Source organism: Malaclemys terrapin, chromosome 6, assembly GCF_027887155.1.
Source record: "Malaclemys terrapin pileata isolate rMalTer1 chromosome 6, rMalTer1.hap1, whole genome shotgun sequence".
In the NCBI taxonomy this organism is placed as follows: Eukaryota; Metazoa; Chordata; order Testudines; family Emydidae; genus Malaclemys; species Malaclemys terrapin.
Window position 1 is genome coordinate 92787452 of NC_071510.1, and position 17234 is coordinate 92804685.

Sequence of the window (17234 nt, forward strand, 5' to 3'; positions counted from 1 at the left end):
CCTTTTATTTGTTTTAAACCTGCTGCGTATTAAAGAGAATGATGGGCCACCCACCTAATTAGTGAAGCCGCACAGGCATGGCTCCACTAATTAGGTGCCTGGACCCTGGAGAAGACGCACATGTAAGGTGAGATGGTAGCCTTGGGGGGAACAGGGGGTAAGTGGGAGGGGGCAGTAGGGTAAGAAGAGGAGGTGGAGGGAATTGGGACGTGCAGGGCTGTGATGGCCAGAGAAAGAGGTGACTTTCCCCAGCTCCAGGGCTAAGGCAGGATGTGCCCTATCTCCCCCATTGGGCACATCCATCGCATTAGAAAGGTAAGCTACTGATATTACAATATGAGTTGTGTGCTTTTATTTGTAGAACAAAAAACGTTTATTATGAATACTTTTTTTATATAGCGCTTTCATCCAAAGCGCTTTACAATAGTTAGCTAACGGTACAAACAACATTTGGAAAGATCAGTACGTGATCCGCCAAGACCCTCAGCAATTTTCAAGTGGTCCACGGGAAAAATACGTTTGAGAACCACTGTATTAGATATTTTACTTTGCATTCAGGTCATTTTAAAAAGTTGTGCTTATCGTGGTCTGAAGAACTGAGGGAACTTGAAAGCTTTTTCATAAACAGTAGCCAAAAAGTATCTCTACAGTAAAGGGCAACATCACTTTCTCCTCTACTTTAATTTTGATTTTAGATTATTTCTATATTAATTATTATTATTTCTTCTATAATCCTTACCTAGCATTTTTGGAATAGTTAGCAAGTATCAACCCCAGTATAAAAAAGTTGAGAATTCACTTTAATGATGTTGAAAGACATCTATCCTAATAAACTGATTTATATCAGCACCATTCTCTCCATATGATCCTGAAGAAATCTGAGAAGCTAAACATAATAACTAGAAATTAATGGAGCATGACAAGATTGCACTTCACCCATGCATTTAATAACTTAACTTTCTACCAGATTCCTTCTCAGCAAATGCTGAACAAGGCACATTAGATAATTTTTTTTTTTAAGCTGAACTAAAACAATTTGTAGTAAGCAAGCTTTTGAACCAAAAATTGTTCCTCAGGTGAAAGACATTTCTTTTTCAACTGAACTTGTGCATATTTTAAATTATTTGCTGCTCCTATAAAAAGGGCAATTTTATCTACAACAGGGATGAGCATGGTACAATTGCCTCTAAAGATCAATCTACCTTGTCTACTTTTTCCTTTAGAGATTAGAATTGTCAGCTAAAAACATTTTCTGCAGCTGACAACAATTATGCACAAAGGAGTTCAAGTTGGTTGCAGTATCCTTTGAAGTAAATATACATTATGTAGATAAGAGTGTATATTTGGACCAGACAACAACTTTATACCAATACAGAAGAGTGAGATTTTAATTACACCTCTACCCCGATATAACGCTGTCCTCAGGAGGCAAAAAAAAAAAAAAAAAAAAAAAATCTTGCTGTTATAGGTGAAACTGCGTTATATTGAACTTGCTTTGATCCACCGGAGCGCGCAGCCCTGGCCCCCGGAGCGCTGCTTTACCATGTTATATCCGAATTCATGTTATATCAGGTCACGTTATATCGAGGTAGAAGTGTATTTCAATTTCAGTCTAAAAACATTCCACACCAAAGATTACCTATCTTGAGGTTTGGCATTGTTGGCATACAATTAAAAACAATACCATAGGCAGTATTGCCAAAATGTCCAAGTGTCTAAATAATTCAAAGTCACATACCCCCCAAAAAAATCACAAGATTGCCTTAGAACTCATGACATCATAAAAATATTTTCTGGGTTCTTTTATGTGTCTTTTGGTTTTTGAGCCTCCATGGTTTACAGTTTCAAACTTTACTCAAACAGCCATGAAGGCCAGAAACACAAACAAAACAATCTCTCTCTCTCATGTAATCAGATGACTCCAGGAGCTGGGGTTTAACAAAAATAAACACCAAATATCATGAGCTGGCAAAACAGTACATAGAAGTTAGTGAACAAATCACCTAATATATTTTTCCTTCTGCCTTACACTTCCAATTATCATCCAGTCATCACATTAACCTACTTTTAAACCCAACTATCTTCACCATGTTATCACGCTACACAGAAATCCCCCCCCCCCCCCCCATCTCCAACCACCTGAGCCCCTCACATTACCAACATGAGTTTTGTGCACTCCTCACAAGGGCAAAAAAATTGGGCTATTTCAGAACAGGGTGGGAGAAGAAGGAATTCCAAAGGAAGCTGGCCCTCATGTAGGACACACTGCCAGTAGTACCCTCTCTTTTATACCAAAGGGGATCCAGGCCGAGCGTCCCGCTGATCTCAACTCCAACAGTAAATACTACAACTTCTTACAAGCAGCAGCAGAACTTTTTATTTACTAACTCCATTTGAACACAGCAGTAAGATGGAAAAACAAGAGAGATGGAATATGAAAATCCACTTTTCTCATTACACAAGTAAGTTATTTATCAGACCTTGTTCAGACCCTGCTTTCATACAAGCCACCAGACAGGCACAAAATTATTATAAAATTTCAGGACTTGAAAAATTCACTCACCTGCCTGTCCAATGTAGGAGTAGTGAACCAGCATTCCCCAGACTTTTATACTAGGAAGGATCAAGCTGATACTGAGCACAACAGAGTGCACACTACTTCTCATTCAATTTACTGAACCACTGTTAATGGCACACAGCCCTAATCCCAACACATACCTTTTTTGTATACAGATGAGGTCAAAAAGCTCTTACTAGGAAGAAGAGGAATAGAGCACTGTCGTCTCTTTCTAGTGTTGCTAGATCATGCAATTTTACTGCGAGTTCTATAATATTTGGTGTTTTTCTTCAAGCCCCAACTTCTGGATTCAGGAAGCCACATGAGAAACCCAACTTTTAAACTTTTTTTTTTTTTTTTTTTCCCAAATGAATTATCATGGCTGCAGAGAAAGGCTGAAAATGTATTCATTAAAAGGCTTAAAAATCAGAAAGGAAAAAAAATATATTTTAAAAAATTCATGATTTTTAAGAAAATCGTAGCTCTCCATTTCAAGTAGGGATCTTTCTGGCAGTTCATTCATTTTACTCCAACATCTATATTAGATGTAAAATTGCCACTTGTCCAGGTTTTCCCAGGATCGTCCCTTCTTTGAAGTAGCTTCCCCAGAAAATCTGTAAGAGGGTTCAGTTCAGACTGCCAGCTGTTCAGTTTTACGGGCTCAAGATCATCTTAGATGTCATGGGGGGTTTATACCTCAGAGGTGGCAAGTGGCAACCCTAATTTGATGAAACATCTCTATTCTTCTGTGAACCTAGTGCTGTGTACACCAGTGGTTAGATCAGCTTAGCTAAATTAAATACAACTACTACAGCTACATTAATGAAACATGATGACTGCATTTATGGTTCTCACAGCCATCATAACATTCTCCTCCTGCAACCACGTACAAAATGTTTTAGGGTTTGGGGGATGTTTAAGTTAATCTACTATTCATAAAAGATGGGTGCAACCATAAAAACTAAAATTCTATTTATCCACACACAAAAAAGTAAAGCAGAGAGATCAGCACTGCAATCTTATATACTATACTCTACCAATGCAACTCAACCCTGTTCTGTCAGTATCAGCTTTAAAAATAGGAGATGTTAGTTCAGTCTTTATGCTCGATCAACTCTTTGCATCTGCAGAGACTGTACATAAGACAAGTCATTAGTGCCACTAACAATGACAGTTTTGTAGTGTGAATACTTGTCCACTGAATTAAGACCATCAACTGAATCACACCTTTAGTAAGGCAGTTAACTAAGGCCTGGTCTACACTACAGAGTTAGGTCAACTCAAGCTGCCTTTGTCGACCTGACTAGGGAAGTGTCTACACTAAAATTTCGCTCCCGCCGATGTAACTGCCCCCCTACACAGACTTCATCATTTCACTTCCATGAGAGGTGTCGAGTTTAGGTCAACATAGTTAGGTCAAAGCAGTGTCAGTGTAGATGCTGCATTACTTATATTGATTTTAGTGGCCTCCAAGGGGTGTCCCACAATGCCCCACCTTCACTGCTCTGGGTCACTGTTTTGAACTCCACTGCCCAGAGCAAGGTACACAGGAAGCCGCCCTCCCCTTTAAAGCCCCGCAAAATTTTGCGACTGCATTTCCGGTTTCTCTTGGAGAGCTTACCTAGCAACTAAGCAGCTGACCATGCTGGCTCCATACTGGAAACGCACTCCTGCCTGGAGTACCTAGAAGGTGTTGTATCTCCTGGGTCTGTGGGGTGAAGAGGCTGTGCAGGCACAGCTCTGATCCACCCATAGACACTTATGAGCAGATCACTCAGGGGATGGAGGAGAAGGGCTAGAAGAGGGACAGTAGCAGTGCCGCATGAAAGCCAAGGAGCTGCAGCAGGTGTACCAGACGCCAAGGGTGGCTAACAATTGCTCTGGTGAGGAGCTGCAAACCTGTCAGTTTTATAACAAGTTGCATGCAATCCTCAGACGAGATCCCACCACCTTCTTCAAGAGCGCCATGGATACTCTGGAGGAGCCCAAGTCACAGGCAGTGTTCCCTCTAATTTTTTAAGTCCATGTGTGGAATGAATTTTGTTATGTGCACCAATATGAAGGTGACGTGTGGCAGGGGTGGGGCTGAGGGTTTCAGTGTGTGGGAGGGGGTTCAGGGCTGGGGAAAAGGGTGGAGATGCAGGGGGTGAGGGCTCTAGGGTGGGGCCAGAGGCGAGGGGTTTGGGGTGCAGGCTGCCCTGGGGCTGCAGCAGGGAAAGGACTCCCTTCTAGCCCTCTCTCGCCGCAGCAGCTCAGGGCCGGGGGAGTCTCGCTTCTCCCCAGCCACAGCAGCTCCAGCTGGGCCAGGCGAGAAGCGCCTCTCCCTGCCTACATGGCCCTTGATATGCTGCTGCGCAGCTGTGCAGCTTAGAGGAAACTTTGGTCACAGGCCCCTGCTGTGAACCACAAGGAGGAGAACCACAATGAGTGAGAAGAATATGGGGGACAGGCGACTGGGGAAATCCAATAGCACAGTGAGGCAGAACCTGTTTTGGATTCCTGGGCAATCCAGCTAGTCCCTACAGTCCAGCATGGGCGAGCCTCATACAAGCAAAGGAACTTCTGGTAAGTGTGCATCTTGCTTTGAAATTGCAAGGATGGAACCCCCAAAGTAGCAGGACACATCTATTTATTTACTCTTCTTTACTTATGGAACAAGAGATAGTGAAATAGTAACTCTACCTCTACTGGTTATCTGCTTTTCAGTCCCCTGTAGAGTTAGAAAGAGGGAGCCCCACAGAACAGTTTATGTGCACATGGATGTCCTATGAATCCTCCGTAGATATCTCAAGGAAACTTTCCTGGAGGCAGTCTGCAATCCTCTGCCAAAGATTTCTGGGGAGGGCTGCCTTATTTCTTCTACTACAGTAGGGGGCAGGCTTGGGGAAGGAGTTGGGTGCGGGCTCTAGGCTGGGACAGGGGGTTGGGTTGCAGGAAAGGGTCAGGGAGTTGGCGCCAACCTCAAATTGCTCCCAAAAGCAACTGGTACATCCTCTGGCAGTGGCTCCTAGGCAGGGAACTCTGCATGCCGCTGCCCGCAGGCATTGCCCCTGCAGCTCCCATTGGCCACAGTTCCTGGCCAACGGGAGTTGCAAAGTTGGCGCTGGGACCAGCGCATGTAGACCCCCTGTCTGTTTCCCCCCACCCCCCTCCAGGGGCCATAGGGCCATTCCTGCCGCTTCTGAGAGCGGCATGGAGTGAGGGCGGGCAGGAAGCCTGCCTGTCTTAGCTCTGCTGCGCTGCTGGCAGTGATGGCGGCCCCCATGCACCTGGGCAACTGCCCCCTTCCCCCCCACCCCCAACGGACCTGGATGACATGTTCCAACAGACCCTGCAAGCTTCTGCTGCTTCAAATACCAAGCACAGGGCTTGGAGAATCACCTTCGTGGACAGTATGGCCAAGGACAGAGCAAAGAGGAGAAAGGCATAGGAAAAGGAGAGAGACATGAAGCAGTAGATATTAGTAAGAAAGACAGAGTGCAGACTCTTGTGACCTTCCGGTTCATAGGTCCCATGCTCACCTCCCTCTTCAGCCCACAGAGAACTGCATTCTGGATCCATACTGGAAACCCATCAGCGTTTCTCCCTACCTGCTCCCCACCCCCACCCCACCCACTCCACGTGGCATCTGGGGCCGCAGCACTACCAGTACCAACTTCACCCAAGGGAAGCGCACAGGGAATCACAGCTGCACATACACTAACCTGTGAAACGCGGTTGGTGTAGGTGTTTCTGAAATGGAAATTACTTATTTCCCCTTCAAAATACTTATTTTATTTATTAAGCCTTATTTTGTTATAAGTGTGTCTGTTTCCATGGGTATGGAATAAAAGTCTATTTATGAAAACTTAATTAATCTTTATTAGTTCACAACATATGCTAGCGGGGCTAACATCATTCACAAATAGTAAGGTGTGTCTTTGCAATGTTATATTGCTGCACACTCACTGCACCCATTACAAGGTTCATACCGGGATGCAGAAGAGCAGGGCCAGGCAGAACACACATTACTGTGGTTCACTATTGAAATGGTCTGTGTCAGCCTCCCTGAGCCATATAGCTCTGCTGAGCTCTTCTTATAGCCCTGGTATCTGGCTGCTCAAATTCAGCAGACAGCCACTCCACCTCCACTCAGGTGGAAACTTTTCCCCCTTTCCTTCCTTATGCAGGACACAGCAAGCAGATATAAACATTGGGATTTTTTTCACAGAGGTCCAATCTCATTAGTAAACAATGCCAGTGTCTCTTCAAATGACCAAAACCACCTTCTGCATCTCCTCAGCTTGCAGTTGAAGCACTCCTTCATGCTGTCGAGGTGACTGGTGTACAGTTTCATGAGTCAGGGGAGTAAGGTGTAGGCTGGGTCTCCCAGGATCACTATTGGCATTTCAACATCCCCAATGGTAATCTGCCGGTCTGGAAAGAAAGTCTCTGCTTGCAACTTTCTGAGGAGTCCTGTGTTCTTAAAGATGCGTGCACACACCCCATGCACCTTTCCTCACCAGCGCACATTGATGTCAGAAAAGTGTCCCCAGTGATCCACAAGCACTTGCATTACCATAGAAAAGTAACCCTTTCTTTAACTCTTTGGCAATGTGGTCTGTGCCAAAATAGGTGTGTGTGTGTGCGCGCAATCTATTGCCCCATTGCTGCAAAACCATCCACTTTGTCTTGCACATTGCCCAAAGTCAAAGTCCTTCATAGCAGACGCAATTAGTCGTCCTGCACACTTGCATCACAACAGCTTCCACCAGTGGATTTCCAAATTTCAAACCGACTCCTGACTGATCGGTAGCAATCAGACACTAAGTTTTCACAGACCAAAATGACACTGCATTGACAGTGGAGAAGCGAGTGGCAATCGGAATCCCTGCGCTAAAGGGCTGGGAGGATCTCTGCACACAGAACCAGGAATGTGGCCTTGTGCATCCAAAAGTTCTGCAGCCACTGGTAGTCATCCTAAACGTGCATGACAATGCAATCCCAAAAGTCAGTTCTTGTTTCTCAGGCCCAGAACCGGCGGCTCCATCATCTGCACCTATTCCATGAATGCTGCCAACAACTTTGAATTGTTTCTATGTCCCACAGCAATCTAGCCTCGAAGGAATTGTTCTGTTCCCCACAGCTCCTCTGGTAGTTCTGCAAATACTGCAGGATTAGGCACCCTATGCTCGCAAAGCTCATCAGAATAATGCAGAGCTGTGCAGGATTCATGCTTCTGCCATAGATGGCAGACAATGAGGAGGGACACATGAGTTTGCAGGGCTTTTGAAAAGAGGCATGAAGCATTATGGGATGCAGATGAAATTATGGGATGGAGAACACTGCATTATGGAACATTGAAATCATGTTCCTAGTCGTAACTGAGGTTGACATAATTTTGTAATGTAGACGAGCCCTATGTCTACTCATTTTTGCTCCTAGTCTAATTAAAGTAATGCCACTGATTACAATGGGAGCAGAACTGGGTCTTTAAACATGTGTGTGTAAACACACCCATATTCAGGGGGGTAAGAGAAGAAAAATCTCTAATTTATGTATGTGCACAATAAGGATACATCACAATTTCTAGAATAATGATAAAACTAGCTAAACTACAATGTTGTATTACTGTAGTTTTTAGAAACCCAGCTTCTGCTGGACAAATCACATTACAGCAGTAACCCAGTTGGCTTTTTACCATCTGCATCTTGCTAGAAAGTTGCAAACTTTCCTTTTGGATGCAGATGCTGCCAGTTATCCATGTGTTTGTTACACAAGGTTACACTATTGCAATGCACACCTTAAAACCATCTGGAAGCTGAGGCTGGTTCAGAAAGGAGTGGCTCATTTATTGAGCCAAGCATCTTGCTGGGAACATATGACAAGCGCTGCAGGGTCTGTGTACGGTTTCTAAAGGGAATTTAAGGTGTTAATTATGACCTATTAAACCCTAAGTAACCTGAGAGTTGCCTACCTCAGGGATCCTGCTTCTCCACGTGGGCACCAATGATACTGCCAAGAATGACCTTGAGCGGATCACTGCAGACTACGTGGCTCTGGGAAGAAGGATAAAGGAGTTTGAGGTGCAAGTGGTGTTCTCGTCCATCCTCCCTGTGCAAGGAAAAGGCCGGGGTAGAGACCGTCGAATCGTGGAAGTCAACGAATGGCTACGCAGGTGGTGTCGGAGAGAAGGCTTTGGATTCTTCGACCATGGGATGGTGTTCCAAGAAGAAGGAGTGCTAGGCAGAGACGGGCTCCACCTAACGAAGAGAGGGAAGAGCATCTTCGCCAGCAGGCTGGCTAACCTAGTGAGGAGGGCTTTAAACTAGGTTCACCGGGGGAAGGAGACCAAAGCCCTGAGGTAAGTGGGGAAATGGGATCCTGGGAGGAAGCACAAGCAGGAGAGCGCAACAGGGGAGGACTCCTGTCTCATGCTGAGAAAGAGGGACGATCATTGAGTTATCTTAAGTGCCTATACACAAATGCAAGAAGCCTGGGAAACAAGCAGGGAGAACTGGAAGTCCTGGCACAGTCAGGGAACTATGATGTGATTGGAATAACAGAGACTTGGTGGGATAACTCACATGACTGGAGTACTGTCATGGATGGATATAAACTGTTCAGGAAGGACAGGCAGGGCAGAAAAGGTGGGGGAGTTGCGTTGTATGTAAGAGAGGAGTATGACTGCTCAGAGCTCTGGTATGATACTGCAGAAAAACCTGAGAGTCTCTGGATAAAGTTGAGAAGTGTGAGCAACAAGGGTGATGTCGTGGTTGGAGTCTGCTATAGACCACCAGACCAGGGGGATGAGGTGGACGAGGCTTTCTTCTGGCAACTAGCAGAAGTTGCTAGATCACAGGCCCTGGTTCTCATGGGAGACTTTAATCACCCTGATATCTGCTGGGAGAGCAAAACAGCGGTGCACAGGCAATCCAGGAAATTTTTGGAAAGTGTAGGGGACAATTTCCTGGTGCAAGTGCTGGAGGAACCAACTAGGGGCAAAGCTTTTCTTGACCTGCTGCTCACAAACAGGGAAGAACTAGTAGGGGAAGCAAAAGTGGATGGGAACCTGGGAGGCAGTGACCATGAGATGGTCGAGTTCAGGATCCTGACACAAGGAAGAAAGGAGAGCAGCAGAATACGGACCCTGGACTTCAGAAAAGCAGACTTTGACTCCCTCAGGGAACAGATGGGCAGGATCCCCTGGGAGAATAACATGAAGGGCAAAGGGGTCCAGGAGAGCTGGCTGTATTTTAAAGAATCCTTATTGAGGTTGCAGGAACAAACCATCCCGATGTGTAGAAAGAATAGTAAATATGGCAGGCAACCAGCTTGGCTAAACAGTGAAATCCTTGCTGATCTTAAACGCAAAAAAGAGGCTTATAAGGAGTGGAAGATTGGACAAATGACCAGGGAGGAGTATAAAAATATTGCTCAGGCGTGCAGGAGTGAAATCAGGAAGGCCAAATCACACTTGGAGTTGCAGTTAGCAAGAGATGTTAAGAGTAACAAGAAGGGTTTCTTCAGGTATGTTAGCAACAAGAAGAAAATCAAGGAAAGTGTGGGCCCCTTACTGAATGAGGGAGGCAACCTAGTGACCGAGGATGTGGAAAAAGCTAATGTACTCAATGCTTTTTTTGCCTCTGTCTTCACGCACAAGGTCAGCTCCCAGATTGCTGCACTGGGCAGTACAGCATGGGGAGAAGGTGACCAACCCTCTGTGGAGAAAGAAGTGGTTCGGGACTATTTAGAAAAACTGGACGTGCACAAGTCCATGGGGCCGGATGCGCTGCATCCGAGGGTGCTAAAGGAGTTGGCGGGTGAGATTGCAGAGCCATTAGCCATTATTTTTGAAAACTCATGGCGATCGGGGGAGGTCCCAGATGACTGGAAAAAGGCTAATGTAGTGCCCATCTTTAAAAAAGGGAAGAAGGAGGATCCGGGGAACTACAGGCCAGTCAGCCTCACCTCAGTCCCTGGAAAAATCATGGAGCAGGTCCTCAAGGAATCAATTATGAAACATTTAGAGGAGAGGAAAGTGATCAGGAACAGTCAGCATGGATTCACGAAGGGGAAGTCGTGCCTGACTAACCTAATTGCCTTCTATGATGAGATAACTGGCTCTGTGGATGAGGGGAAAGCAGTGGATGTGTTATTTCTTGACTTTAGCAAAGCTTTTGATACTGTCTCCCACAGTATTCTTGCCACCAAGTTAAAGAAGTATGGGCTGGATGAATGGACTGTAAGGTGGACAGAAAGCTGGCTAGATCGTCGGGCTCAACGGGTAGTGATCAATGGCTCCATGTCTAGTTGGCAGCCGGTTTCAAGTGGAGTGCCCCAAGGGTCGGTCCTGGGGCCGGTTTTGTTTAATATCTTTATTAATGATCTGGAGGATGGTGTGGACTGCACTCTCAGCAAGTTTGCAGATGACACGAAACTAGGAGGCGTGGTAGATACACTAGAGGGTAGGGATCGGATACAGAGGGACCTAGACAAATTAGAGGATTGGGCAGAAAAAAACCTGATGAGGTTCAACAAGGACAAGTGCAGAGTCCTGCACTTAGGACGGAAGAATCCCATGCACTGCTACAGACTAGGGACCGAATGGCTAGGTAGCAGTTCTGCTGAAAAGGACCTAGGGGTCACAGTGGACGAGAAGCTGGATATGAGTCAACAGTGTGCTCTTGTTGCCAAGAAGGCTAACGGCATTTTGGGCTGTATAAGTAGGGGCATTGCCAGCAGATCGAGGAACGTGATCGTTCCCCTTTATTCGACATTGGTGAGGCCTCATCTGGAATACTGTGTCCAGTTTTGGGCCCCACACTACAAGAAGGATGTGGAAAAATTGGAAAGAGTCCAGCGGAGGGCAACAAAAATGATTAGGGGTCTGGAGCACATGACTTATGAGGAGAGGCTGAGAGAACTGGGATTGTTTAGTCTCCAGAAGAGAAGAATGAGGGGGGATTTGATAGCAGCCTTCAACTACCTGAAGGGGGGTTCCAAAGAGGATGGAGCTCGGCTGTTCTCAGTGGTGGCAGACGACAGAACAAGGAGCAATGGTCTCAAGTTGCAGTGGGGGAGGTCCAGGTTGGATATCAGGAAAAACTATTTCACTAGGAGGGTGGTGAAACACTGGAATGCGTTACCTAGGGAGGTGGTGGAATCTCCTTCCTTGGAGGTTTTTAAGGCCCGGCTTGACAAAGCCCTGGCTGGGATGATTTAGCTGGGAATTGGTCCTGCTTTGAGCAGGGGGTTGGACTAGATGACCTCTTGAGGTCCCTTCCAACTCTGATATTCTATGATTCTATCTCTCCTCTGCCATTCTGCCATAAAAGCAGTTAGCAGGAATGCCTTAGCTGGATCCCTTTCAATATAAAGATGTGGGAGGACTAGTAGGGCGTTTGCTGTGTGGACTCTAGAGCTTGCGCCCTCTTAGGCCTTGGCTATACTTGAGAGTTACAGCACAACAGAGCCACCCACAGCGCTGTAACTCACTCCCCGTCCACACTGGCAAGGCACGTACAGTGCTGTATCTCTGAGGCTACAGCGCTGCTTGTACTCCACCTCCCCGAGAGGAATAAAGAGTACTGCGCTGCTGCGCTGTGGTGTCAGTGTGGTCGCCCAATGCGCTCTGACTGGCCTCCAGAAGTATTTGGCAGTATCCCACAATGCCTGTTCTAGCCACTCTGCTCATCAGTTCGAACTCTACTGCCCTGGCCTCAGGTGACTAACCGTCAGACCCGCCTTTTATATTCCTCAGGAATTTTAAAAATCACCTTCCTGTTTGCTCAGCCAGGTGTGGAGTGCTATCAGTAAATCTTTCCAGGTGACCATGTTTCCATGCGCCAAACGAGCCCCAGCATGGAGCAATGGCAAATTGCTGGACCTCAGTAGTGTTTGGAGGGAGGAAGCTGCCCAGTCCCAGCTGCGCTCCAGCCACAGGAATTACGATACCTTCAGGCAGATATCAAGGGCCATGATGGAAAGGGGCCATGACCGGGACGCACTGCAGTGCAGGATTAAAGTGAAGGAGCAGCGGAATGCCTACCACAAAGCCCACGAGGCAAACCGCTGCTGCCCCCACAACTTGATGTTTCTACAAAGAGCTGGTCGCGATACTTGGGTGTGACCCCACCTCCACTCCAAGCATCACCATGGACACTTCAGAGCGGGGGGGGGAGGAGGAGGAGGAGGAAAGCAGGAATGAGGGTGCTGGGGTGGGGGGAGACACCCAGAATCTCTGGAGGCATGCAGCCAGGAGCTCTTCTCAAGCCAGGAGGAAGGTAGCCAGTTGCAGCGGCCAGTACTTGGTGGAGGACAAACAGAAGAGCAGGTTCCCGGTAAGCGGCTTTTATTTTCAGGAAGGAAATTTTTCGGGAGAGGAGGGTTAGGGCTGCATGCATGCCTAGATGCGGAATAGCGCATTGATGTGGTCTATCACATTGCGGTAATCGGCCTCAGTAATCTCTTCGAAAATCTCATCCTGAACGTGGGCAATGCGCTTGTGCAGGTTTATTGGGAGAGCCACAGTGGTCCTTGTCCCAGTCAGGCTAACGTGTCAGTGCCACTGTGCCACGAGGGGCGGGGGAACCATTGCTGAACATGGGTAAACTGCATATGGGCCAGGGCAGAAACCACATTGCAGTAGAAGACCCTCCCTTGCTTCACAGGTCACCTTCAGCAGCAAGATATCTTCCAGGATAAACTACTGTGGAAAATGTTGGGACAGTGTTCAGGGTAGGTGCCCCCTGCAGCTGTTGGCTCTCCTCAAGGCACAGAAACCCAGAGGACAGTACAGCCCTGAAACAATCAGTCCCCCTTACTCACCATTTTGGGGCTCCCGTGGGTTATGTGTGCTCTCTTTGGGACGGGAAAATTATGCTATTGTGTAGATTGTGTGTGCCCTCCTTAAGTGCGGGGGAATCATTACTCTGTCTGGTATAAACAATGCTGCGCCTCTGTTAAGTGTTGCATTTTGCCTTTACAGATGCAACCTTGAGATCTCAGCCGTCCGTGTTATCACTGGCTGAGAGACTGCAAAAACTCTGGAAGAGACCGTGAAAAAAAGCAAAGAAGACATGCTGCACGAAGTGATGCATCAATCTCTTACAGAGAATCAAAAAGTGCAGGAGTGGAGAGAGAGCGAAAGCAGGATCTGCAAGGAAAACGCAGCGCACTGGAAGCAAAGCACGGAGCGGCTGATAAGCATCATGGAGCGCCAAACGGACTCTATCCAGGTGCTCGCAGCCATGCAGGCGGAGCACTACTGCGCCCGCCCCCCCGGCAGCCCTTGTTCCAAGATTCTTTCCCTTGAGCCCCCATGTCCCCTCCAACCCACTTTCCCCAACATCTGGATTATTACTGCCACCAGCTGCCTCCAACACCTGTATCTTCACCAACCAGCCCTGAGAACTACAATCCTTACCCTCTGCACTCAACCCCCATCATGTTGCAGTATAGCCATCCTGAAGTGCAGCACTCATTGCACAGCGCTCCAGACAGGACATAAGCAAATCTGTGATTGTACCGTTCCCCACCCCACCCCCTTGCCCTTTCTGATTCCCAAACAGTTGTGTTTCTTTCACTAAATGAATTTTCTTTTCAATACATGGATTTTTTGGCTTTGAAAACATTCTTTATTATTGCATAAAGTAAAAGATACCTTAAAAGATACCTTAGCCCAGGAAAGAAACAAGCACTGCAAATCAGCTTAGCAAACACAAGATTCCTACTAACATTGTAACCACTGCACTTCACTTCCGTGCAGGGCACCAGACATTACTGCTGGTTTTCAGCCTCAAATTGCTCCCTCAAAGCATCCCTAACCCTAGCAGCCCTGTGCTGGGCCCCTCTAATAGCCCTGCTCTCTGGCTGTGCAAATTCAGCCTCCAAGTGTTGAACATTGGAGGTCCATGCCTGACTGAATCTTTCACCCTTCCCTTCACAATTATGATGGAGGGTACAGCACGTGGATATAACCGCAGGGATGCTGTTTTCGGCCAAGTCCAGCTTCCCATACAGAGATCACCAGCGGCCCTTTAAACGGCCAAAAGCACACTCCACAGTCATTCGGCACCGGCTCAGCCTGTAGTTGAACCGTTCCTTGCTGCTGTCAAGGCTCCCTGTGTAGGGTTTCATGAGCCATGGCATTAACGGTTAAGCGGGGTCTCCAAGGATCACAATGGGCATTTCGACTTCCCCTGCTGTGATCTTCCGCTCTGGGAAAAAAGTCCTGGCCTGCAGCTTCCTGAACAGGCCAGTGTTCCAACAGATGCATGCATCATGCACCTTTCTGGGCCAGCCTGCGTTAATGTCAATGAAACGCCCACAGTGATCCACAAGCACCTGGAGAGTCATAGAGAAATACCCCTTCCAATTAACGTAGTCAGATGCTAGGTGGGGTGGTGCCAGAACAGGAATATGCGTCCCCTCTATCGCCCCTCCACAGTTAGGGAAACCCATTTGTGCAAAGCCATCCACAATGTCCTGCACGTTACCCGGAGTCACGGTTCTTCTTAGCAGGATGCGATTAATAGCCCTGCAAACTTGCATCAACACGATTCCAATAGTCGACTTTCCCACTCCAAACTGGTTCGCGACCGATCGGTAACTGTCTGGAGTTGCCATCTTCCAGATTGCAATAGCCACCCGCTTCTCCACCGGCAGGGCAGCTCTCAATCTCGTGTCCTTGCGCCGCAGGGTGGAGGTGAGCTCCTCACACAGTCCCATTAAAGTGGCTTTTCTCATCCGAAAGTTCTGCAGCCACTGCTCGTCATCCCAGACTTGCATGACGATGTGATCCCACCACTCAGTGCTTGTTTTCCGAGCCCAGAAGCGGCGTTCCACGGTGCTGAGCATGTCCATGAATGCCACAAGCAATTTCGTGTCATACGCGTTACGCGACTCGCTATCATAGTCGGATTCCTCACTGTCACTTTGAATCTTAAGGAATAGCTTGATTGCCAAATGTGACGTGCTGGCAAGACTCATCAGCATACTCCTCAGCAGTTCGAGCTCCATTTCCCGCAGACTGAAACGGAACACAGATCGCGCTGCACAGAAACCGCTGAAAGATGGCGCCAAATGTGGACAGAAACACAGGGATTGCTGGGATGCGAAGCGATGCATCATGGGACATTGGAACAGGACCCAGAATGCCCTGCACCCCCTTCCCACAACCCAAGGCACCAGAATGGAAAGAGGTGTTCTGTGGGATAGCTGCCCATAATGCACCGCTCCCAATGCTGTTGCAAGTGCCGCAAATGTAGCCACGACGGTGCGCTGTCAGTGTGGACAGACTGCAGCACTTTCCCTGCTCAGCTGTATGAAGACAGGTTTAACTCACAGCGCTGTACAGCTGCAAGTGTAGCCATACCTTTAGCCTGAATTTGCTCATCTTCAGGTCATACAGCAAAATACATAGGCTTGATGGGGTTTTTGGAAAAGCCTGAGAGTTTGCTTCTCATACCAATGAAGGAGTGCAAAGGAGTTTCTGTAGGTGACTGGCTGACTGAGTTGCTGCAGAAATTTTTACTTTAAAACTTCTGGAATTTCACAGTCTTGTTAGTGATTTGTTAGGGTGCCTAGAGACTTGGATACACATCTTATTATTTAAAATCTAAATTAATAAAACGTACAGAGCCCAACATAATGGAGGCCTGTTCCTTGATTGGTGTCCAAAAGTGCTACTGCAATACAAATTATCAAAATACACAGTAGTAATGCACACTCTCATATGCATTTATCTGGATAACGCAACTCTGCTGACATTCAGGAAAGATACTGTAATGAACATATGCAGTAGAGGATCTCCACCATTTTCTAACCAATTTTTTTTTGTTCATACTTGGCAAATTCCTCAAAGAACTGCATGCATGGCAAGTTTGAACTTTTAAAACAAAATTATTTGTGTTAGACAAATGCCAAAAAAGCCTCTGAACAATTTTCTTAAGGCATAAAAAAAAAAATCTTTTAAAACAATAATAATTCAACAACAGCTGAACAGATTTTCAAACTTTCCTAAATTTCACCATGAGGCTTATAGCAATATTGAGAAATTTTACCCAAGAGTCAATTTTATGATAAATTAGAAGGCTGAAAGGGAAGACTAGAACAGAAGTGAGTTTTCTCACACTAAAGTATGCTGAAAACAGATTTCTTTATTCTAAAATATCTTTCACTTAATGAAATCTTAAAAATCAAATAAATAAATCGTGTGTAGAACATGGCTCCATAATGAATAGGGGCTTGTAATAGTTTTTTCTTTTATGGGAAGTTGGGAAACAGGAGGAGCCTCCAAAATGACTCACAACTTAAGACAAATCTAAATTTCTCTTTTTAAAAGTTGTCTGGACTAGGGACTTCCTTTCATCACTGTAGGTAAACCTGTGTATATGTGCTGCACAAGTGTAAAGTGGGGTTTGCAGGAGGATCTACATACTCTGTTGTTGAAATCTGAGTAAATTCCACGGGTGGACGCCCCGCTTTAAACTGGACCAGTGCGTCTAAACAGAGTTTGTACTGGGTTAGGTACATCAATATAGCTTGTCTAGAGCAAAAACCCCTAATGTACACAAGTCCTCAGGCAGGTAGAAGACTCCTTATTTTTTTTTAATTTGCTAGGAATAACCTATGCAGTGTTGTTGTAGCCATTTTGGTCCCAGGATATTAGAGAGACATGGTGGCTGCCAGAATC

At 46.4% G+C, this 17234-nt stretch overlaps 1 protein-coding gene across 5 annotated transcripts in view; it reads right to left on the reverse strand.

The window, feature by feature from the left end:
* Nucleotides 1-17234, reverse strand: part of ERBIN (erbb2 interacting protein) — a 243832-nt gene that overhangs the window by 153948 nt on the left and 72650 nt on the right. The window lies entirely within an intron of this gene.